This window comes from Macaca nemestrina, chromosome 14 (genome assembly GCF_043159975.1).
Source record: "Macaca nemestrina isolate mMacNem1 chromosome 14, mMacNem.hap1, whole genome shotgun sequence".
In the NCBI taxonomy this organism is placed as follows: domain Eukaryota; kingdom Metazoa; phylum Chordata; class Mammalia; order Primates; family Cercopithecidae; genus Macaca; species Macaca nemestrina.
The window spans coordinates 119,560,308-119,580,833 of record NC_092138.1 but is presented as its reverse complement, the minus strand read 5'-3'; the positions used below and the strand labels follow the sequence as shown (position 1 = coordinate 119,580,833).

At 48.3% G+C, this 20,526-nt stretch overlaps 1 protein-coding gene and 1 long non-coding RNA gene across 3 annotated transcripts in view; one reads left to right on the top strand and one right to left on the bottom strand.

The window, feature by feature from the left end:
• LOC139358253 (uncharacterized) overlaps positions 1-20,526 on the top strand; it is a 127,959-nt gene that overhangs the window by 48,571 nt on the left and 58,862 nt on the right. The gene's annotated exons all lie outside the window — the stretch shown is intronic.
• Positions 17,147-20,526, bottom strand: part of LOC139358252 (disco-interacting protein 2 homolog C-like) — a 62,045-nt gene continuing 58,665 nt past the window's right edge. Inside the window, exon 5 of the mRNA XM_071078726.1 lies at positions 17,147-19,651. The gene's annotated coding sequence lies outside the window, so the exon portion shown is untranslated. The remainder of the gene's footprint in view (positions 19,652-20,526) is intronic.

Here is a 20,526-nt window from a genome sequence, read left to right as displayed (position 1 = left end):
GCTCAGTTTTACATTGTCAAAGGATTAACTAGAGCAGGATGCAGCCTTACTGGAAATTGCTCGTTTGTGAAATACAGGCACTTTATTTTTTGTTATACTCGAGGTGTGTTCAAATGTAAACATTTTGAGCCGTGTTAGAAGGATATACAAGATTGTAATGAAGAAAGCAGCAACTTGATCAAGTACTAGCTAATGAATTTTATGTTTTAAGTATATGGACTGTGGACCTTGGCAATCAGTTCTCATCTTGACCTTTTATTGTTTTATTAGAATCTTGCTCTGTCACCCAGACTGGAAGGGTAGAGCCCAGGAGTACAATCTCCATTCACTGCAACCTCTACGTCACAGGTTCAAGCGATTCTTATGCCTCAGCCTCCCTAGTAGCTGGGGTTACAGGGTGTGTGCCACCATGTCTGGATAAATTATTTTTAGTAGAGATGGGGTTTTGCCATGTTGGCCAAGCTGGTCTGCAACTCCTGACCTCAAGTGATCCACCCACCTCAGCTTCCCAAAGTGCTGGGATTACAGGTCTGAGCCACCATCGCTGGCCTGACCTTCTGTTCTAATATTGGTTATTCAGTCTCGATGATAGCACCTGGTTGTATTAACTTGGGGTAGAAAGCACAATTGCAATGAATCTGGTTGTGTATATACGTGCTGACTTAGCGTTCATGGCAGCACTGTGAGGTGGGCATTGTTCCTGAAGGAAGGCCGATGGGCAAGTTGGGGCTTAGATACGGGACTTGTGGGCAATCACTGCTGTCCCATGGCTGAGATCAGGCCTGTCTGTCGCCTGTACCCTGAACTCTGAACACACAAACGAGCAACTGTCAAGAGTCGGTGCTCGAGTGTGATGTGGCCTGTGGTGTTTGCCTCGCAGCGCTGCTTTGGCTCGGGGCAACAGGGCAACAGCTCCCTCCCTCGTTCGGCTGCCTGGGAGTCCCAGGAGAACCCACTGATACCGTTTATAAATGCCGGACATCGAGCGTTCTCCTTGGTACCAGCACATCTGGAATTGGACAGCTCGGTTAGATTCTCGGCCAGCAAACCTGTACAAGAGTGTGTGAACTCTGCGTTTGCTTCGCCCGGACAAAGGTGAATTCGTGGTCACTACTGGATGGCAACAGGTGTGGCCTCAGGAGCAGCACGGAGACAGGCACCCGGGTGCAGGAAGAGCATCTGCAAGAGGGGGTGGGGAAGGTGACAGACGCAGGCGCGAGTTTAGCTGTTACCGTGGATGGGGGGTGGTTGGGTAAGACCAGATTTTCTCATTGTTGCCCCTTTCTGAAAAAGACCCTGAATTGACTTCTCTGTGGCTCCTCGCGCCTCCTTGTCAGGTTGGAGGAGACTGCTCTCCTGGCTCAGGCCCTGCTTGCGGCATCACGGAAGCTGCTGTTGCTTGCCCTGCCCTCCCTGTGACGTCCTCTGTGCTGTTGTCCGGGAACAGTTCTGCCGAGCAAGCTTGGACTCTGCTCCCTTCTGCTCTTGGATTTCCTGTCTGGAAAGCTTGTGTTCCTTCCTGATTTTTGATGATGCTGAGCTATGTTTTTGCAAGGATCACGCGTGCCTATAGCAGGGAGAAGCCCCTTTGCAATTTTAACATCTTGACGCTCTCAAGCAGAGCTTGCTATCGAAGTTGACAGCCTCCTGTGTTTTTGTTTTGGCAGAAACTGAATTTCAGTCCTAGGACAGCTTCAGCACACTTGATCCTAGCTCTTCTCTCTCACTGCTCCCCTCGTGTGTGGCAGAAATCATATGCCCTGAAGTTTACCAGTCCCTTCATTTGAAAATCAGTTAGTGTATGTGATCCTCATGAGAATTTTACTTTTTATAAAAGCAATCGCAAAGACTGGGTTTTGCGAAACCAGTGTTTTATGTGTATATTAATTGCACTCACAATAAGCTTTGTCTTCTAAATATTTCATGTTTCAGATTAGCCCTGGAATCATGCCCTGGAGTAGTTTTGCTATTCCGCTTTTATTTTTGGCTAAGGTAAAGTTGAGAACATTGTGATATTAGATGTAGTGAGTCCTTTTAGTTTCTTCTATGTCTGTTTTCCTTTAAGCCAGAACCAGCAGACTGATACCAGTTTGTGAGCACCTGGCATCTCCCAGGCCTTTCCTGGGTCTTCCCTCCGCTGTCTTGTGGACAGGGCGGTCATTGGTGGAAGATGAACTTGAGAATCTGTGTGTGGAATTAAGTAAATGTCATAGCTCTCTTCTGTGACAAACTGAATGACATTAAGCCCAGTAAATTGTAACAGCAGACTTTGCACATACAAAGCATTGAACACCAGGAAGGTAACCAGGCTGCGATGCTTCTGGTCCTGCACAAGACCTCCGGTATCACAGCGCATTTAACATACTGGCAGCATTGAGCGTTTGAAAATGTTGTGTATGTACCATGTCCGTGATTTTCGAGGGCCTGGATAAACACCTCTGGTTATCGCAATCTTTATCAATGGGAGCTTAAGGTTAGTACTGGGGCAGACTGTGTTTTAAAGAATTAAGGTGTCTCGAGTATGTTTCAGTTTTCCCATGAAGAAGAAACATGTCAGCTGTTCTTTCCTAGACTGTGGCTATCACAGTGCCCCACCACGGTCGGTCACATGTTTACTTCCCCTCCATTTAACCGGGCTGGGCTTGGGCCAGAGTACTTCGGTTGTCAAATGTCATATGAGGCTGAGGAACTGTCTTCTGCTTCATCATTAGCTTATGGAAACACTGTTTTCCAAAGCATACTCTCCTTTATCATTTGTGTTTATATAAAATAATGGAATGGTTATTTTAACTGTGCAGTTTCCTATGTTTGGTTATTTAATTGCAGAAAGATAATGGTTTTATTTTGCTAAAATCTGTGCTAGGAATTGTGCAAAATCTTTGTGAAATCCCAGTTTACTAGCTTAAGTTATAGATCTTTGTATAGAAAAGAAAAAGCCTATTGCTACAAGGAGCATTGTCTTTATCGATGCAAAAAGCTTTAAACTTATTGGCCGTGTAGTAGGTAAAAATGCATCAGAATGTGACGAAAATTGAGAAAAGCATTGAAGTTTTAAAATCCGCTCTGCAGTTTTCTTCAACTCCCTTGCAAGATACTTAATTTGAATAAAAGACAGAATAAAGTGTTCCCACTGAGGAAAGTGGCAGGAGGACTGTTTAGAATGTGTTCTGAATCTGAGCAGTCCTGCCACACTCGTCTGTGATGTGGTGGTGTCCATGGTGTCACTTTTACAGAACTTTAAGAATGCCTCTGTGAATAAAATACATTTTATTCTTAGTATTTCTGTTTTGAGTTTTGAGGTGTGTAAAACATGTTAATGGTTTCTTTCCCTTACAGAATTTGCTTGTTCTTTTTTTTTTTTTTTAAATGCCTACAAGACTCTGAAGCACATTAATCGCTTAAAAAGGAAAGAAAAAAAAAGGGGCCAGGCGTGATGGCTCACGCCTGTAATCCCAGGGCTTTGGGAGGCCAAGACGGGCGGATTGCTTGAGCCTCAGAACTCGAGACCCAGGGAACCAGCCTGGGCAACCTGGTGAAATCCCATCTCTACGGAAAACACACAAATTAGCTGGGCATGATGGCTGCACACCTGTAGTCCCGGCTACTCCAGAGGCTGAAGAGAATCGCTAGAGCCTGGGAGGCGGACCTTGCAGTCAGTGGAGATCACGCCCCTGCTGTCAAGCCTTGACAGAGTTGGGACCCTGTCTGAAAAACAGCAACGTTCATAACGTATGGGTGAACTGCCCGGCTGCTCTGTCTAGAGTAGAATAAATCTAATTATGTTTTTGCCTTTTATTAGCATTGAAATTTTCTTAATTATCCCTTTGTTTTCATTACATTGTAGCAATATATTGCCGCTTAGAGTCTGGAACAAGTAGGCTTCTCTGGATCAGGTTCTTACTGGATGGCTAAAACTTAGACTGATTTTTCCCTTCCTTGGATGTGACTTATAGAACTTTGCCTTTTGAGGTGATGTGCTGCATTTGATAGCGGACACAGGAATGCCCGAAGAATTCACTTACAGGGCTAAAGTATACGTGCTTTGTAGTGTTTCCCTCCTAGAATGAAAACGGTACCTCTCATTTGTGGGTCGATGATGCTATTTGCTGAAAACTTTTAAAATTTTATTTATTTTATTTTATTTTTTTCAGACGGAGTCTTGCTCTGTCGCCGAGGCTGGAGTGCAGTGGTGTGATCTTAGCTCTCTGCAAACTCCGCCTCCTGGCTTCACGCCATTCTCCTGCCTCAGCCTCTCGAGTACGTGGGACTACAGGTGCCCGCCAGCACGCCTGGCTAATTTTTTGTATTTTTGGTAGAGACAGGGGTTTCATCGTGTTAGCCAGGATGGTCTCGATCGCCTGACCTTGTGATCTGCCTGCCTCCTTCTCCCAAAGTTCTGGGATTACAAGCATAAGCCGCCGCCCCCGGCCAAATACATGTTTGTTTACTGCCTCAGTCCTCCGTTGGGTAGCCCTGTTCTTCGTCGGATATTCAGGGAGCGGGGGCATCTTGAGTCTTGAAAGGTGTGCTCTGCGAGATGGGAATCTTCCGGCTGCTTATTTAGGGAATCCTGCCGGCTGTCATTTACTGGAGAGCGCAGTTTCCTGGCTGCCCTGGTCTTTGAGGGGAGGGAGACTGAGGGGTCATTTTCCCACCTGGACCAATGTGTTTATTAAACCTGGTTTGTGTATCATTTGGATCTTTTTATGAAGGAAAAGCTACATCTGTGACTTTCAGATGAGTGGAAGTCATGTTAAAAAATATATATATATATATTGGCTACTATGGAGAAGTTTTGTCCTTGTGACCTGTGAATACAGTCACAGGAGAGCAGAATGTTCACGGTGTGGGTGCTTACAGTGTACATGCAGAGTCACATTCTTCACTAGTATTACGTTAAAAAGTGACAAATAAGAGAAAAATATTTTGCTCATTACAACGTCGGTAAGAAGCTGGCAGCACTCTTGTTTTTGGAGGGGTGTGAAGGGAATATTGAGAAAGTGTCATCAACATTAGACTCGCCCACTCTGCAAATCCTGTGCCAGCTGGAGTGAGGACCCCGTGATGGAAAGATGCACCCCTCTTCCCGGAAGGAGTTGAATCTTTGTAGCGCTCAGGACGCATGGTTCATCTCTATATAAAGGCAGAGTGTGAAACGCCGTGGAGGCTGAGAGAAGCGATGTGGTTAGCAAGTATGAGTGAGACGTTTGGGGCTTGTTAGCACCTGGCGTGTGTGCAGCAAGCTTTGCTATCTGCACATGTGTGATCCTTAGAACACTGGCGTCTGGAGCCATGGGGGCTGTCGAGGGCCCCAGCTCCTGGCGGGCTGAGGAGTTCCCTGTTACCACCAGGATAACCGTGATTTTTGAAGGCTGTCACTCAATCCCAAGTCCTGGAAGGGGGCTCCTTTCAGAGAGGAAAACACCCCTAGAGCCTCAGGCAGAATTCAGTGATTTTTCTTATAATGTTGCTTAGATTTCGCAAACATGAAACCAAGAACATATTTCAGAATGCTTATGGTTCTTTTGTAACCATGGAAACAAAGTAAGTTGCAGTCGATGGACAGTTTGCGGAAGCTGAACTGCCTACATCGTGAGCACGGCGCTCTCCCTACCGCCCTGGGCCTTGCTCCGGTTTTCTGGGGAGGCTTTGCAGGGCCTCTTGGCTGGGATACCTCTCTCATGTCCCATGTTGCTACCCCTGGTCACAGCCATACTGCTGGGCACCTGCGCCGTGAGGTCACTGAGTGGACACGGAGCCGCGGGGCAGCAGTTGGTCAGGAGGTGGCATCCACATGGTCCGAAACAGGTTTCTGTTCATTAAGAATGATCATTGCAATAAAAACAGAGTGAAAGAAAACTCTACTGACCTGAGAATGCGTCCGCTGAGTTGCATAGGGAAGTGCAGTGAGGAAGGTGAGGGCTGAAAGGAAATGAGGGAGGGAGAGGAAAGGAGAGAAGGGAAGCGAAAGGGGGAGGGCGGATGGGAGTGAAGAGGGAGATGGAGGAGGAAGAAGAGAGAGGGCGGTGGGCAGGAGCCTGGGAAATGTGTCCCAGAGCCGGTTCCTGACCGTCGTGGGTGCGTCAGAGCTGATCTTCCAGGAGAGGTGGCCTGGGAGGGCTGACCCTTAGGAAGTGAGGGCCGGGGGGAGCTGATTTTTTGGCCCTCAGCGGGGCTGTTGTTGACCTGAGATACAGTCGATAGTTTTCCTGAAGAGATCGTCTGCACAGCCACCGTTTGCTGCCAGGTTGGAGACAGAAGTGCTCCTCCCCATGGATTCTTTCTAGTTTGTGGATTTTTCCCAGTTTACCTGAGCAGCCTGTCAGTGGAAATGTCGGGGATTACTAACATGTCTCCATTCTACAGAGCAGTCGACCAGCTTCCAATCCTGTAGTTGTTGGGGGCACCATTCCGGCCCTGTCAGTGCCGGCCCAGCGTGGAAGCCACAGCCCGAGGCGCTGGGAAACCTGCGGGGCTCTCACTGCCAGGGTTCTGATGGGAATCGAGCGCTGGAAGAAAGATGTCCTTAGGGCAGAGCCTGGCGAGGAGGGGGTGCTGCTGTTGCAGCAGTACATGGAATTTCAAATGACAAATGAAACAAGCTTTTAATTATGACCAGAGCCCTATGCTCTGCGTTTCTTCAAATGGAAATGTTGTGCTGAAATGAAATTGCTGTTAATCGGTTGCCTCATGCAAGACGCAAGACGGAGGGCTGGGAGCAAAGTAGAACGTGGACTTATCTACAAAGCTTCCTCCTCCCAGACTATCATCAGTTGGATGGTGCTACACAGGAATATGTGAGAATTCGTGTGAGAAAGGTGATGGGTGCAGACCTGTGTGACCGGCAGGTGTGGGGGAGGTTTGAGAGAAGCTTTTGGCTGAAGTGATGTCAGATGCAGGAGCTGAAGTGTGATGTCTGTCTGGATGGAAGAGCACACACGCCTCTGGGCTGCGGGAAACAGATAAAGGAGGAGGTGGACAGACGTGAGTCGTGTCTTAGGAATGGTAGCAATTCAGGCAGACCCAGGATCAGGCTCCCACGGGGGAGGAGTGGATATCAGGACCCAGGGAGCGTGGGGCGGGGGTCATGCTCAGGCCTCTGCGGGTCTTGCTCTTGTGTCAGCAGGGCCCTGTGCTTGCCCTCCTTAAAACTTTCCTGATCCATAAAACGGGCACGACAAAATCCACCTTGTGACACTGAAGCTTAAATGAGATGATGTACATGGTGTCTTCCTTCCCTTCCTGACACATCCTAGACTCACAGCTATGGTAGCAGCGACAGACTGGATGGAATGCTGGAGCCGCTTTGCGCCTGGTGAAGCCACATGGATTTGTGCAGTGCTGGCGACTGTCTCTGAAAGCCTTTGGTCATGGCAGTGGCAGCCTGGAGTGGCTCCTGGCATACTTGAGTCTGTGGAGTGCAAGGTTGACTGGAGCTCCGGGGCCATTGATACTATCCAGGGGTGAGCTGATGAGGCCCTAAAACATGGGGGGAAGGCCGAGAGGACTTGGCTGCCAGAAGCATTGTAGATTTCTGGCTTCGAGAACTTGCTGACTTATGGACATAGGAAGGTAAACCCAGATGGCTCCAAAATTGTAAGTCCAGAAGAAAGGTGGGAGGGTACAATTGCTGACTAGGTCATGGTTGCCCTGTCCCTTTGTTTCTGGCCATCGTTTCTCCTCCCTCCCCCTGCCTTTGTGGGCTGGAGGGCCTGAGCCTGCACAGCGGTCTATTTCATGATGACAATGGCCGATTATTACCCTGCAGTAAGAAGTCTCTCCATTTTATTTGGCAGCAGTAGTTAAATAAATTTAAGGAGTGATGGTGTAGTAGTATTTGTTTTGTTTGTGCTTTTTTTTTTTTTTTTTTTTTTTTTTTTTTTTTTTTTAGTGTCATTTAACTGAATGTTATTTCCAATTTCACTGATCACTTTGAGAGGCCAAAACATGCTTTGATTTGTTATTTTGTGTTTGAGCTAGTTTATTGCCTCACAGGAATGCCAAGTATTCTGTTGTCACACATCATTAAGTATCTCAAATTGTGTTACTATAATACTTAGCTGAATTACCTCCCTTATTTTGGCTTTTAAAAATCTAAAATCTGTGTGAAACACAGGATGGTGCATCTCCATTGAGGGTTGTTGAGAAGTGTGACTTTTCCTGGCATGCTTGAGAATCAGTGACATTATTTTATAGAAACACTTTGTAACTGACAGCAAAGCTAGAAGCTCCTGTAAAGGGCAGAGTAGGCAACGTGTGATGCTTTGAGGGCCACAGAAGTCTCTGCATATATTTCTTTTGTGAAAACTTCAACGTGTAAAAATCCCTGGCCAAGGCTCGGTCGGGGATCATGGTTTGCAGACCCTTAACAGCAGTTTAGCTGAAAGCTGGTCTCCCATGCGGTGAGCAGGAGCCCACCTCATTGCTTCAGCCAGGAAGATGCTGCCCTCATGCTGGAATTTACTTCAAACAAACTTGAAAGCTCTGGCACCGCTGCTCATTTCCATACTGTTGCAGGCTATCTAAAATACGGAGGATGCCTTGGCGTTTTGATTTTGTTACTCCTCTTGAACGGCTCTGAGATGGCTCATCGCGAGTTAGACATTTGCAGAAATGATCAAGCAGAGCTGCAGTCATCTTGCAGATCAAGTGAAGTTTTTTCTGAAAACTCGTTACAGGCTTAAATTTCTGATCCCATTCCATCCACTGATCTTGTATGATTGGTTTCTTTTTGTACCCATTTGGGTCTATGAAGCGTCTCCCCACCGTGGTAGAAATTTAGCTCTGATATTGTGCGTGAGTCGGTATCCTCACTCCTCATCTGCGAGGAGAAAGTGCTGCAGGTCCTGTGTGGTTTCCATCCCCTCCCTGCACGCGGATGGATTGGGAGGTATTTGTGGTGTGTGAACTTGCTACCCCCAGAGCCTTCTGCTTCATTCCCTGGACCGCTTTCCTCCCTCCTCCCTCCTGACTCACTCCCCTGGACCACACTTCTCCCTCCTGGTTCACTCCTTGGGCCGAACTCCACCCTCCTCCCTCCTGGTTCACTCCCCTGGGCCCCCACTCCTCCCTACTCTCCTGGGCCACATTCCTCCCTCCTGGTTCACTCCCCTGGGTCCCCAATCCTCCCTCTTGGGGGCTTGGTAGTCTCTGATGTGCTTGTGCCAGCACGATAAGGCTGAGTGGCAGCTCCAGGGCTGCGGCTGCTCACGCAGCTGTGGCATGAGTGCAGAGAACTGCGGGGATGCAGCTGCCCTTGCTGTGAGGCTTCGAGTGTCATAGTCGATATGGGAAACTGGGTGGGATGTGGATGTCCCAGGAAGGGACAGGAGCCTCCCCTCAGCCTCTGTCAAACAGTTCTCAGCCAGGCGTGGTGGCTCACGCCTGTAATCCCAGCACTTTGGGAGGCCGGAGCGGGCAGATCACCTGAGGTCAGGAGTTGGAGACCAGCTTGGCCAATGTGGTAATTTTTGACGCATTAAGGATTAAGGAAAATGACTCACACTAGTTTGCCTTGCTTTTTAATTGATAATTGGTATACCCCAGTAGTCTGAACTTGTTAAGCAACCATTCTTACCGAAAGACTAATCTTTAAAAGTCTCTTCCTCTTGACACGTCTTTGGCTGCTGTAATCAAATGCAATGTAATCAGCACTGGTTAATGGCTTTCCTTGCTTGGCTAACAAATGCTCCTCAAAAACTTTGATTTCTTGTTATTTTCATTTATAATTATGTTTTAAGCCTTCTAATTTTTCTAGCTTTCCTGCAAGTTGGGAATAACTGTGATGGGTGCTTAGTTTGGGATGTTGACGTACACTCTATGCCCAGCTACTATGCCATTGTGTGAACACTGATTTCTCACTTTCTCATGAAGACTGATTTCACCTAGTTTGGTAAATTCTATTAATTTTAAGGAAGGGGGTGGAATGCAACTGCTGTTAGGAGGCTTTTCTAAGGATCGAGGAAATGTTGCCATGATTATTACCATTACAGAAGGCACATAAAAATACGTGCTGCCTTCAGTCATGATGAATCTGTAAGTCCGCATCTGTGACTGCAGAAAACGGCAGCCCCAAATCTTAAAATCGTGTGGATGCACCAAGCCCATCTGCAGGGCACTGTGGAGCAGCCTGCATTAGCCGAAGTTGGCCCACAAGCCCTGAGGGATGGTGTCTGAGTTATGATAAGGCTCTGACTTGGGATTAAACAGGCCTCCAAATAGTGTGATATTCTAAACAAAGACATGATACTGCCCAGGGAGCCCAGTGGGCACCTGTAGGCAGTGTAGGTGAGAAAAGGTTCCAAAGAAGATTCCTGCAGCTCAGCTAGGAGGATTCTGTAAGGCAGTAGACACATCAATGTTCACATAGGAGTGTTGAGCTATATTCATTCCTTTTAAGCAGCCAGGCTTGGGTGTGTTTTTAGGGGCACTCACATGGCGCGCTTTCCACCCTCACTGCCGGTTGTGCCTGTTTGATGTTGCGGACTTCTGTGTTAAGTGTGTCCACTCTCCAAATGTATCTCTGTCTCTAGAATATTTTAGAGTAGACCATTTATTGTTTAAACGCTTGTTTTTAGTGAGGAAGAAATCTTTAAAATGGGCCATACAGACCCTGCTATAAATGTTGAACAATGGCACGTGTAATGTTTAACACGTAGTGTTTAAAGTAGAAGACAGTTTAATTTAGAAATCCTGTTGGAATGCCAACTTAAATTACGACCATCTGTACACATATGGAAAAGAATGAGAGTGAAGGTACAGAATTGGAATTTTGTCTATTTTGTAGAGATTCTGTAATGTATCAGGTACAAGTCTCACTTCATGATTTAAATGCATGAAGCTGAAATTAGAAAACTTGACAAAAACATGCCTTTGAATAGTGAGCCTTTATCCTCCTTGAAATAGTGATTCATTCACTAAAACGTCCACCTGCAACTTTGTCAAATACATTTGTTGCATTAGTCCTCAAGTGAGCTCAGTTTTCCAGACAGACAGATTATTACTGTTTAAAGTTTGTCCTGATGATGTTGGTGAACAGGGAAAATCCTTTGACGTGGATCCTCTGTGTGTGTTACACATCAGACGCGGCCTGCCCAACCCTCTGCCTGTAACTGGGAACCTTGACTGTCAGGATCATTGTAGAGAACCTTGAGGAAAGCAAAACAAGCCTCTGGAGTAGCAAAAGATGTAGCTGATTTCATGCAGTAAAACTTACACATTTTTCTTTAAAATGCTTCCTTCGGAACGTCAGCTTGCTGACTATCTTAGAATCGCTGTAGTCCGCTGACAGCAGTCGTGGGAACAGGTGCATGGCCTGGCTGATGCAGGAGGGTCTCAGAGCAGAGCCACACTCCTGACACTGAAGGAGGGGCTGGAGCCATCACGCTCGTGACTCGTGCAGATGGCCTTGGCTGACCTCCAGAAGAGAAAACGTCAGTATCCAAGGAGGAAAAAGTCTATTAATTTCATGAGTGTTTGCCTTCGCAATGGCTAATGCCCTGAGTTTGTGGCACCTGCTGTCTCTGGAATGAGGAGTCTTCCCTTCCTGGCAGACAAGCTCTAGATGGGAACAGGAGCTGTGGTTGCTGGATTGAAGAGGTTTCCTTCTTGGGGAGGTGGTCTTCGAGCCTGACATGAAGGAAGCTGTGACTGGCGGGAAAGGGCCTTGGAGACAGTGTATTTACCAGGAGGGTCGGTGACTGAGAACCATCCTGTTCCGAGTGTTGCCATTCTGGTTCTAGAGTAAACTTGGGGAGAAACAACAGCCAAAAGCCCCGAGGAATATTCTGTGATGTTGATGACATTTGGTAGATTTGTTGCTGAGACTCTGAAATGAGAAGCCCTGGAGGTGCAGGTCTATCAGGCCATGCGACGTGAGACAGCTGCTGCTTCAGGGGTTCGAGTCCCCGTGCCAGAGGCTCAGTCCTGCAGAGACTTCTGCACAGTGGGCAACTGATGCCTCCGGTTGATTGTGAGTCCCCCAGATGAATACCCATGAAAGGTACCGTGTCAGCAAAGAGTCAAACTCTGTGAAGCATTCGGAGATTTATTCTGAGCCAAATGAGTTACCATGGCCCTTGATACTGCCCTCAGGAGATCCTAAGAACGTATTCCCAAGGTGGTCAGAGCCCAGCCTGGTTTTATAGCTTTTAGGGAGGCATAAGACAATCAATCAAATAAATGTAAGATGTACATGGGTTTGGTCTGGAAAGGTGGGACAACTGGAAGCAGGGGTGTCCAGGTCATAGGTAGATTCGAAAATTTCCTGATTGACAGTTGGTTAAGAGAGTTGTCAGATAAGGGGTTGTGGAGACCAAGGCTTTGTCATGTGGAGGAAATCCTCCAGGTAGCTTTGGAGAGAATAGATTGTAAATGTTTCCCATCAGACTAAGCGTCTAAGTTCTGTCTAATTCCAGAAGGGAGGTAGGGTGATGAGGCAAGTCCGACGCCCCAGCGATCATGGCCTGGACTAGTTTTTCAGATTAGCTTTGGAATGCCCTTGTCAAAAGCAGGGGCTGTTCAGATGGGCAAAGGGGCTTCGAATTCTAATGTTTTTAAAACCAGAAAGTGATTGTGTTTTTTTCTGTGGATGACAGCCAGTGTGGTAATTATTTTATTAGCAGATTAATTTGGAAGTCAATGTGTTTTCAAGTATGTTAATTATTAAATCATCAACAAACAGAGAAGGGCTTACTTTGAAACCAGCCTGAGACTCAAGAGGCTCATCAAAGAAAACGATGGACTTGGGAGAACTGATTCACGTGTTTACTGTGCCAAGTTTCAGACATTACGAGAAGTCTGTGCTGATACATTGTGACTTGAGAACTTAAATCTTGATGGACTCTTAAGAGTGAGGCTGCTTTTTTTCTTTTCTTTTTAAATGGTCAGTGTTTCTGTCTCCTGTGTTTTGTCTTCCAGCCGCTGAGCACTTTAGCTTTGTGTTCACGTGGCCTTGTTCTCCGAACCACCTGCTTTGTGGCTCCTCTGTCCTGCCCACCTTGATCGCGTCTTCCCTGCCCCGTGGGTTTTATCCCGAGGACTGTTCTCCGCTGTGGGGAGGGGAGGATCAGTGGACACTGGCTTTACCGACTCATTTTCTGTGTAGCTCCCAGTTTCTCAAAATCTTAATTGTCTTGGATTCCCTGTGAAACTGGGAGTCAGGCCTTGGGCGCAGTGCTGGGTGGCCTTGGGCGCAGTACTGGGGCAGGAGGGAGAGATGAGAACAGGAAGGATGGGTTTGTCAGGGGAAGGAACCCCTTGCCAAATTCCTGTGTCTGTTTTAGGTTAAAGATGAATGGCCGGATGGTGGATGTCTCACCTGCTGTGGCTGGACCTCGCTGTGCTGAACCCTGAGCAGGGGCCCCAGCAGCTGCCTCCTGCCAGGTCGGGGCCACAGGGCTGGGCTTCTGCCTCTGGGAGGGCTCGTGCCAAGGTGCAAGGGTCTGCACCGCTCGTGTGTGACCTGAGGGGCATGTGGGAAGCTTTTCTGTGCTCCTCACCTGGGAGAAGTTGAGCTCATCTGGGCTAGAGCCTCTGGGGAGGTAGGAAGGCAGAGGCCTGGAATTCCTGCTTTCCCCAGACAGCAAGAAAGCTCAGCGTTGCACCTGCTCTGAGATGCCCTCAGCAGCCATATATAGTTGATTTTAACATGACGGAAGGTGCCAATTAACCCGGCTCTGTGGAGAGCTTTGAGGAGTCCAGGCCCTGGGCCCCGGGCTTTTTAATATGTTCCTTCCTGAACAAAAAACAAAAGATCCCTGTGGCTGATGTCGACTGCGTGGGGTAGGACATGCCGAGCTTGGGTGGGGCTTGCCCCTGAGTTTCCTTGGTGCTCCTCCCAGCCCCCACGGATACCAGCCTCTCCAGGCCGAGGCTTGTCCTGTTTAGACCCTCGTTGGTGGGGTCTGTGGTCCTGGATCGAGGGCCCAAGCACTTCTTTCATATTATTATAATATGAAATTATAATAATGGGCACAGAGATGCACGGCTGTGCCCAAACATCTCACGAGCATGAGATACAGCCAGTGTCGCCGCCGCAAGCTCATAATTCTAGTGGAAAGAGGAAATTTTACTTTTAATGTGCTCGTGTGACTCAGATGCAAATATTCAATTCCCATTAAACTTTCACGACCTTGAGATCCTCTGAGATTCCTTGGAAAGCCGTTCCTTGGCCCCACGACTAACTCTCCTGTGGAAGGAGGCTGGGGTGGTCCGCGGGGTCTGGGATCCTGCTGCGTTCTCCAGGATTCCTTAGGTTTCATCATTAGTCCCAGCTCTTCAGCAGATGGAGCTGATTGACTCTGACATTTCCATTATATTGTTCTTGTGTTGCCTCAGTTAACTTAGAATAACCAGTATTTACCAGAAATAATTGATGGCGAGATGGGAATTATTGGTGATTCCCTGACATAGGCAGGCTGTATAGATAAGCGTGTTACACGGTGTCTAATTTCTGAGATGTTGGTCCACACCTTCTCAGGAGCACACTTTCAGGGGTAGATTCCTGTGCAGGAGAAGCTGCTTTTCCCCGAGACGCGGTGGCGGCTCCTGCACTGGCATGGCAGGGTGGCTGTGTGACTGGGCAGGGCTGGACATGCTCCTGCGCTGGGCGCCCACCTCCGCCCTACATCTGTGTCGAGGGTGCCTGCCTTTGTTCCCCCAGGTCGAACTCATAGAATTGTATACCTTCCTGACACATTCCTGCATAGAGATGATTAGATCTGGGGGCTGAATCTCAATCTGACATGCATGTAGGTAAATTATTGACGTGAATGTCTTGGGTCCTCCACCTTCAGGGTCAGGAGGCACGAGGTGGGTTTGGAGACAGCTGCCTGGCTTCAGGAAGTTTCTCTCAGAGCCTGTTTCTTTCTCTAGCAAAGTAAATGATGCCTACCTCACCGGGCTTAACACACGCTCAGTACTCAGATGCTGTCTGATCTTTGTTATAGTTAGTATTTGGGGAACAGCGTGGCTGGTAAGAAAATGTGTTATCTTTACAATTTATACAATGTCATACAAGGCAAGCGTGAAACCGGGACACTACCTTAATCTGAAGATGCTGGTGCTTAGTCTTCTCCTCAAGCATTTTGTTGTCATTCTGGCGTGTGTCAGCCAAGTCATATGACGGTACCGCGTGCGTGATGCCAGCTCAGTTACCTTGGAATGGGGAACCTGAGGCTGCCAGGGAGCATCCCTCCTGCCTCCAGTCCTCGGGGGTTTCTCTCTCTCTCTCCTTTCCTCTGTCCCTCCCTATCCCCCAATCTTCCTCACCACTCCTGCTCCCCTCCCTACCCTCCTCACTTACTCTACAACAGAGGTCCAGACTTTGACAAATCCCAGCTGGGCCTATTTATCGCTTGGCTGGGAAAGCAGAGGGAAAGGGGCCCAGTTACTACAAAAATAGAGAATTGAAATAGAATGTGAGCTATTTTTGCGTCTTGTTTTTTATTTTATTCTGAATATAAAAGGCAAGTGTCAAACAAAATCGGTGCTAACTGCGCCACTCAGCTCCGAGTCTGCTTTGTCGGGGCTCCGTGGGTTCCCACGCCCTGGCCTTCTCCATGAGCGTCTGGACACGCCGTGGCTGTGAAAGGAGCATTCAGTTATGGTCCTTTGAATGTTGCAGAGTCATGTTTAATAAAAATCTTCACGTTTACCCACAGCCAAGTCTTGATTTAATAACAGGTACTGCAGGTCTCTGGGTAGGGCTGAGCCTCTGTTTTAGAAGCAGCTGCACCATCTGAGGGGCAGGTCCGTATGGGCTGGCAGGCGGCCTGGTCCTTGGAGCACAGGGTGTACCTGACTCAGTCCTGGCAGTGGGGGGCCTTGCAGTTCTAGGATGTAGTGATGCAACCTGTGGCATAAATAAAAAGCCTCATGTGCCCCCATGAGAAGCTGGGGCTTCCCCTCAGTAGTGTGGTGTGCTGTGTTTGTGATCGTGCAGATGTAAAAGGGTGAGGGAGATGTCTAAAAACCAGGCTCCCAAAGACAGCCCTTCATGTCTGGTGCTTTCATGTGTATATGCACACGTGTTTGACGCGTGTGCACCTTCACACGTTCACCTCTTTCATGCATGTACACCTGTTCCTGTGTTCATACACCTGTTTCGCGCATGCGCCTGTTTCGCCTGTGTATGTGCCTGCGCGTTCACCCTGTATTGCGTCATACGTTGTATTTTACATATTGGGTATTTTCAGTTTGTATCGTGAGCTTGTAACGACGTCGTGAAGAAAAGAGGGGGCCCTGGCAGCCTTTGGCTCTGAGAAACGTGATGTCACGGGAACAGATGAGACAGCCCGGGTGAGGCCGGCAGAGGCCATCGTGGCCTTGGGAGTCCGTGCACATCCACTGTCTGTCGCTGTGTGACAAGTGACCCCAAAACCTAGGGGCTTAAGGCAACATACACGTACGACTGTACAGCTTTTTCAGGTTGGAAATTCAGGGCAGCCCTGCTGAGCGGCTCTGGCCCAGTCCCCCGGGTCACTGTGAAGATGCTGTCCAGGGCTGCAGCCATCTGTAGGCTCAGCTGGGCTGGAAGTTCTGCTCCAGGATGCCGTGCTGACGTGTCTGCGGGCAGAGGCCTGGTCGTCCACACCTGGCCACTCCCCGGGGCTGCCAAGTGCATTCCTGCCCAGGGCCGCTCCTTTCCCCAGAGACGTAGCAGTGCTGGTCTTATGCCCAGCGTCAAGGTGGCCGGGTCAGGAGCAAAGACTTGTTTCCCCTACTCGGCGGCTACTCCTGCAGGGCTGGGAGACAGTGGAGGTCGCGCAGGAAGGTGTTCGCTGAAGACCGTGCTCTGTGACTTGATGGGTGTTCCTTCCAGGAGAGTGAAATGGAGACTGGACGCCGGAAGCAGCATCCTGCGTGACCCCATGTGTAGTGGGGTCACAGCAGAGCTAAGTCCTTCCTTTACAGATACTTTTCAGAGTCTACCCGCCTTTAGATTCTCTGATTAACGTGTCTGAGGAGGGTCCCAGGAGTCTGCCACCTGCCAGGCCAAGGAGGTTCCCTGCATGTGGCTCTCCCCTGACACCTTGAGAAACGTGACTCGAGAGAATCACCGAAGTTTCCTAAATGAGTCACCTGCTTTCCTTCTCTTTGCTTTCATGCCCCCCCAGGGTAGGTCAGTCCTGTCCGCCACAGCGATACCTGCATGCTGGAGTTCCAAGGAGTTTGGGGGTGTGTCGGGTCCCCCAGGGAGATTCGGTGACTGAGGATGCTGTCATAGCAGCCAACATGTCCTTATTGTTTTCACTTTGAATGAAGTTCAGTTACTAGGTTTTCTGAGGCACAATGATGTCCTTGTGAAAAATTGGTGATCAGGGAAGCAAGCAAGTGTGGGAAAATGATCCTGCCCTTAAATCTAAAAAACGATGAAACAGCAAAGAGCCCTGAAGAGCCCATGAACCTCCTCATGGGGCGGTGAGGAGACACCTCAGTAATGGCTTTAAAAAAAAGTGATAATACTGAAGAAAAGGTAAACTAAATTTTGGGTCTCCTATGGGTAAAGAGATTGTGGCTTACATTTTGGATGTATGCGTTTATATACTTATTTATTTTTCTTTGTTGGATTTAGAATTAGTTGAAATAATTGTGTTTTTTTAATTTAAAAAAATGGGGTATACGAAGTCTAATCCCTTTGTGATATTTCTGTACTGTGAGACTCCACATACAAAAGTGAAGCCCAGACTGTCTGTCTCTAACGAACCAGAGAGAGGTGGTCATCTCCTGCAGGCCGGTCTGGTCTCCAGGCATCTGGCCATCCTCCCAGTCTTGGGCACACCTGCATCACTGGTGCTTCCTGCCAGACTGTGACTCTGCCCAGGTTTCAGGAGCACCCGGAACTGTTTTCCTAGGGGCTCCTGCTTTGTCCTGGCTCCTGGAAGCACAGGCTTTTGACGAAGGACTCTCCCCACTGCCAGGTAAATTGGTGATTGCCCCACAGTCTGTATTTGTCACATGGGGCACAGAGAGTCTGGGCGTGCTGTCCTGGCCCTGGAGCCAGCTCTAGGACTGCCCGGCGGCATTGCCTCCACCCCTCATCTGGGAACAGGGCGGTGGGGAGGAGAAGGGAAGCAGGGTCTTGACCCTTCTGCGTCTCGAGAACACGGGAACACATCGTCCCATTGCCTCACACCATTCACAGCCCAAGCTTGTGTGAAGTATTATTTTATAACCTCCCCTGACAATGATGTATTTTATATAAGCAGCACATAAAGTGGTAATTTAATACCCTATCGAGCAGGATTAAACAATAAGGAGCAGATATCACTGTAGAAAAGTTACTTTATCCGGGAAACATTTATCTACTGCAGGTGGATGTGAATCATGGCTTCCTCCTCGGTGGCTCCTGATGAGCCTGTGAAATTCTGTCCTGTTCACCACTGTTAGTTATAAGCTACACCTTTCCTTCTATGACGTTACTTACAAGCTCTACCTTTCCTTCTATGATGTTTATTTCTTGCCTGTTCAGCACTGTTAGTTACAAGCTATACCTTTTCTTCTGTGATGTATATTTCTTGAAGGCATGGACTAAATCCTAATTCCACAGTATTCGATGCACATACTCAAGAGATACTTGTTTGAATGAGTGGATTAATAGAAAATAGAAGTGGTGACTTCACTTTATTTCATTATGTCAAACTTTGTCTACACGGAAAATTTTATGGTCCTTTGGAAAAACAGGGCCTCTGTGCAGGGTTGTTAGAGATTGTGAGAATGCCGCAAATGGCTCTGTGGCTCTAGGCTCACAAAGGGCTTGAGGGACTTGGTGGCGCACCTGTGTTGAAAACTGAGTTCTGCAAATCCATTGGAGTGACCTGCCAGCACCAGCACACACAGCCCTCCTTCCCAGTTGATTTCTGCACAGAGGCTTCTTCTGAATGCCCCAGGTGAACGTGGGTTCAGCCATCACTGCTGGGCTTCCACAGCAAGCCAGGGTGCTGCAGGGACGAGAGAGAAGAGGGGCAGGACCAGGATCTTCCTGGGCCCCAGTGCCCGTGTGGGGACGCTGCCTGGCCTGGCTTTTCTGGGGGAGGTCAGGGAAATGATGGCATGGAGGGACTGTTGGTATGAGTCGCTTGCTCAAACATAGATCCCAGGTCTGTGTGGGAGGCAAATAGAAATTTATGTGGGTATCATCAGTAACATAGCAAACATGGGCTTCTTCACTAGGGTGGCTGACCCTCTTGCTCATCTGCTGAGCAAAGGCCCGGCCCGGCCAGGCCCGGCCTGGCCTTCTACGCCTCCACAGTGAGCTTTTCTCAAGCTCTGTCCACTCCATGGAGATGGCCGGAGCCAGGGCAGATATGGGGTGTTTTCCACTTTTTATTTATTTTTTCTTTTTTGAGATGGAGTCTTGCTCTGTCGCCCAGGCTGGAGTGCAGTGGTGTGATCTCGGCTCAGTGCAAGCTCCACCTCCCAGGTTCACGCCATTCTCCTGCCTCAGTCTCTCGAGTAGCTGGGGCCACAGGTGTCCGCCAACACACCAGGCTAATTTTTTTGCGTTTTTAGTAGAGTCAGGGCTTCACCGTGTTAGCCAGGATGGTCTCAATCTCCTGACCTCGTGATCCACCAGCCTCGGCCTCCCAAAGTGCTGGGATTACAGGCGTGAGCCACTGCACCCGGCCAGGTATTTGTCAGTTTTTGAAAGCTACATTTAAAGAATGAAATAGACCGAACAGAATTACTTCCTTTTGAATATTTAATACTCAGTCTACCAGAACACTTAAATATAGTTAATGTATTCAAATAATAAGAAAGAACTTTCCCTCTGTTCCAAAGAAAAAGTATAAACAACCTTTTACTTGTCAGGGATTTCACTATGTTTCTAAAAAGCCAGCAAGCACTTTTCCTGAAATAGACCCATCTCTTCCTCTGCATAGACCCTATGAACATTTTAGCTACATTTCTGCTGTATCTTAATGTGATAGATTGTAGAAAATTCCTTGCTACTGGAACTTCACGATGCTTTCCTTTGAAACATCAAATAGAAAGTATGGATAGTAAATCTCAGACTAGTTGCAATTATCAGTCTTGGTAGAGCTGCCACCCACAGCCTCTGTCAATTACAACAGAGTGTGTCTCCCCAGCAACCCGGATTAGATTGCGGACCAAGCCAGGCTCACCCAGGATTCAGTGCAACGTCTTTCAAAGCTGTAGTCACTGCCCCTGGAGGAGACTTGAGAAGTCCTCCCTTTGATGCCTGTGCATGGCTGTTCTCAGATCACAGCAGCTGCAGCAGCATCTCAGAGGATGCCAGCAGGGGTGTCCTGGGTATTGACACCACGGTAGGGGCCTGCAGTGTCTGAATGAAATGGGCCGTGAAAGTGAGCACCCTAGAGGAGTCCACAGCCACGTTTCAAAGGTGCAGTGGCCCGAGGTGAACCCCAGAGCACTGAGGAGCCTGGAGTTGACCTGTCACGACTTCATTGAGAGAGCTGACTGAATTCCGTACCTGTGCGGGCAAAATATGGCTGTTTGCGCTTGGCCCCTTCTCAGTCCAGGGCTAGGGAGGTTGTCTGCACA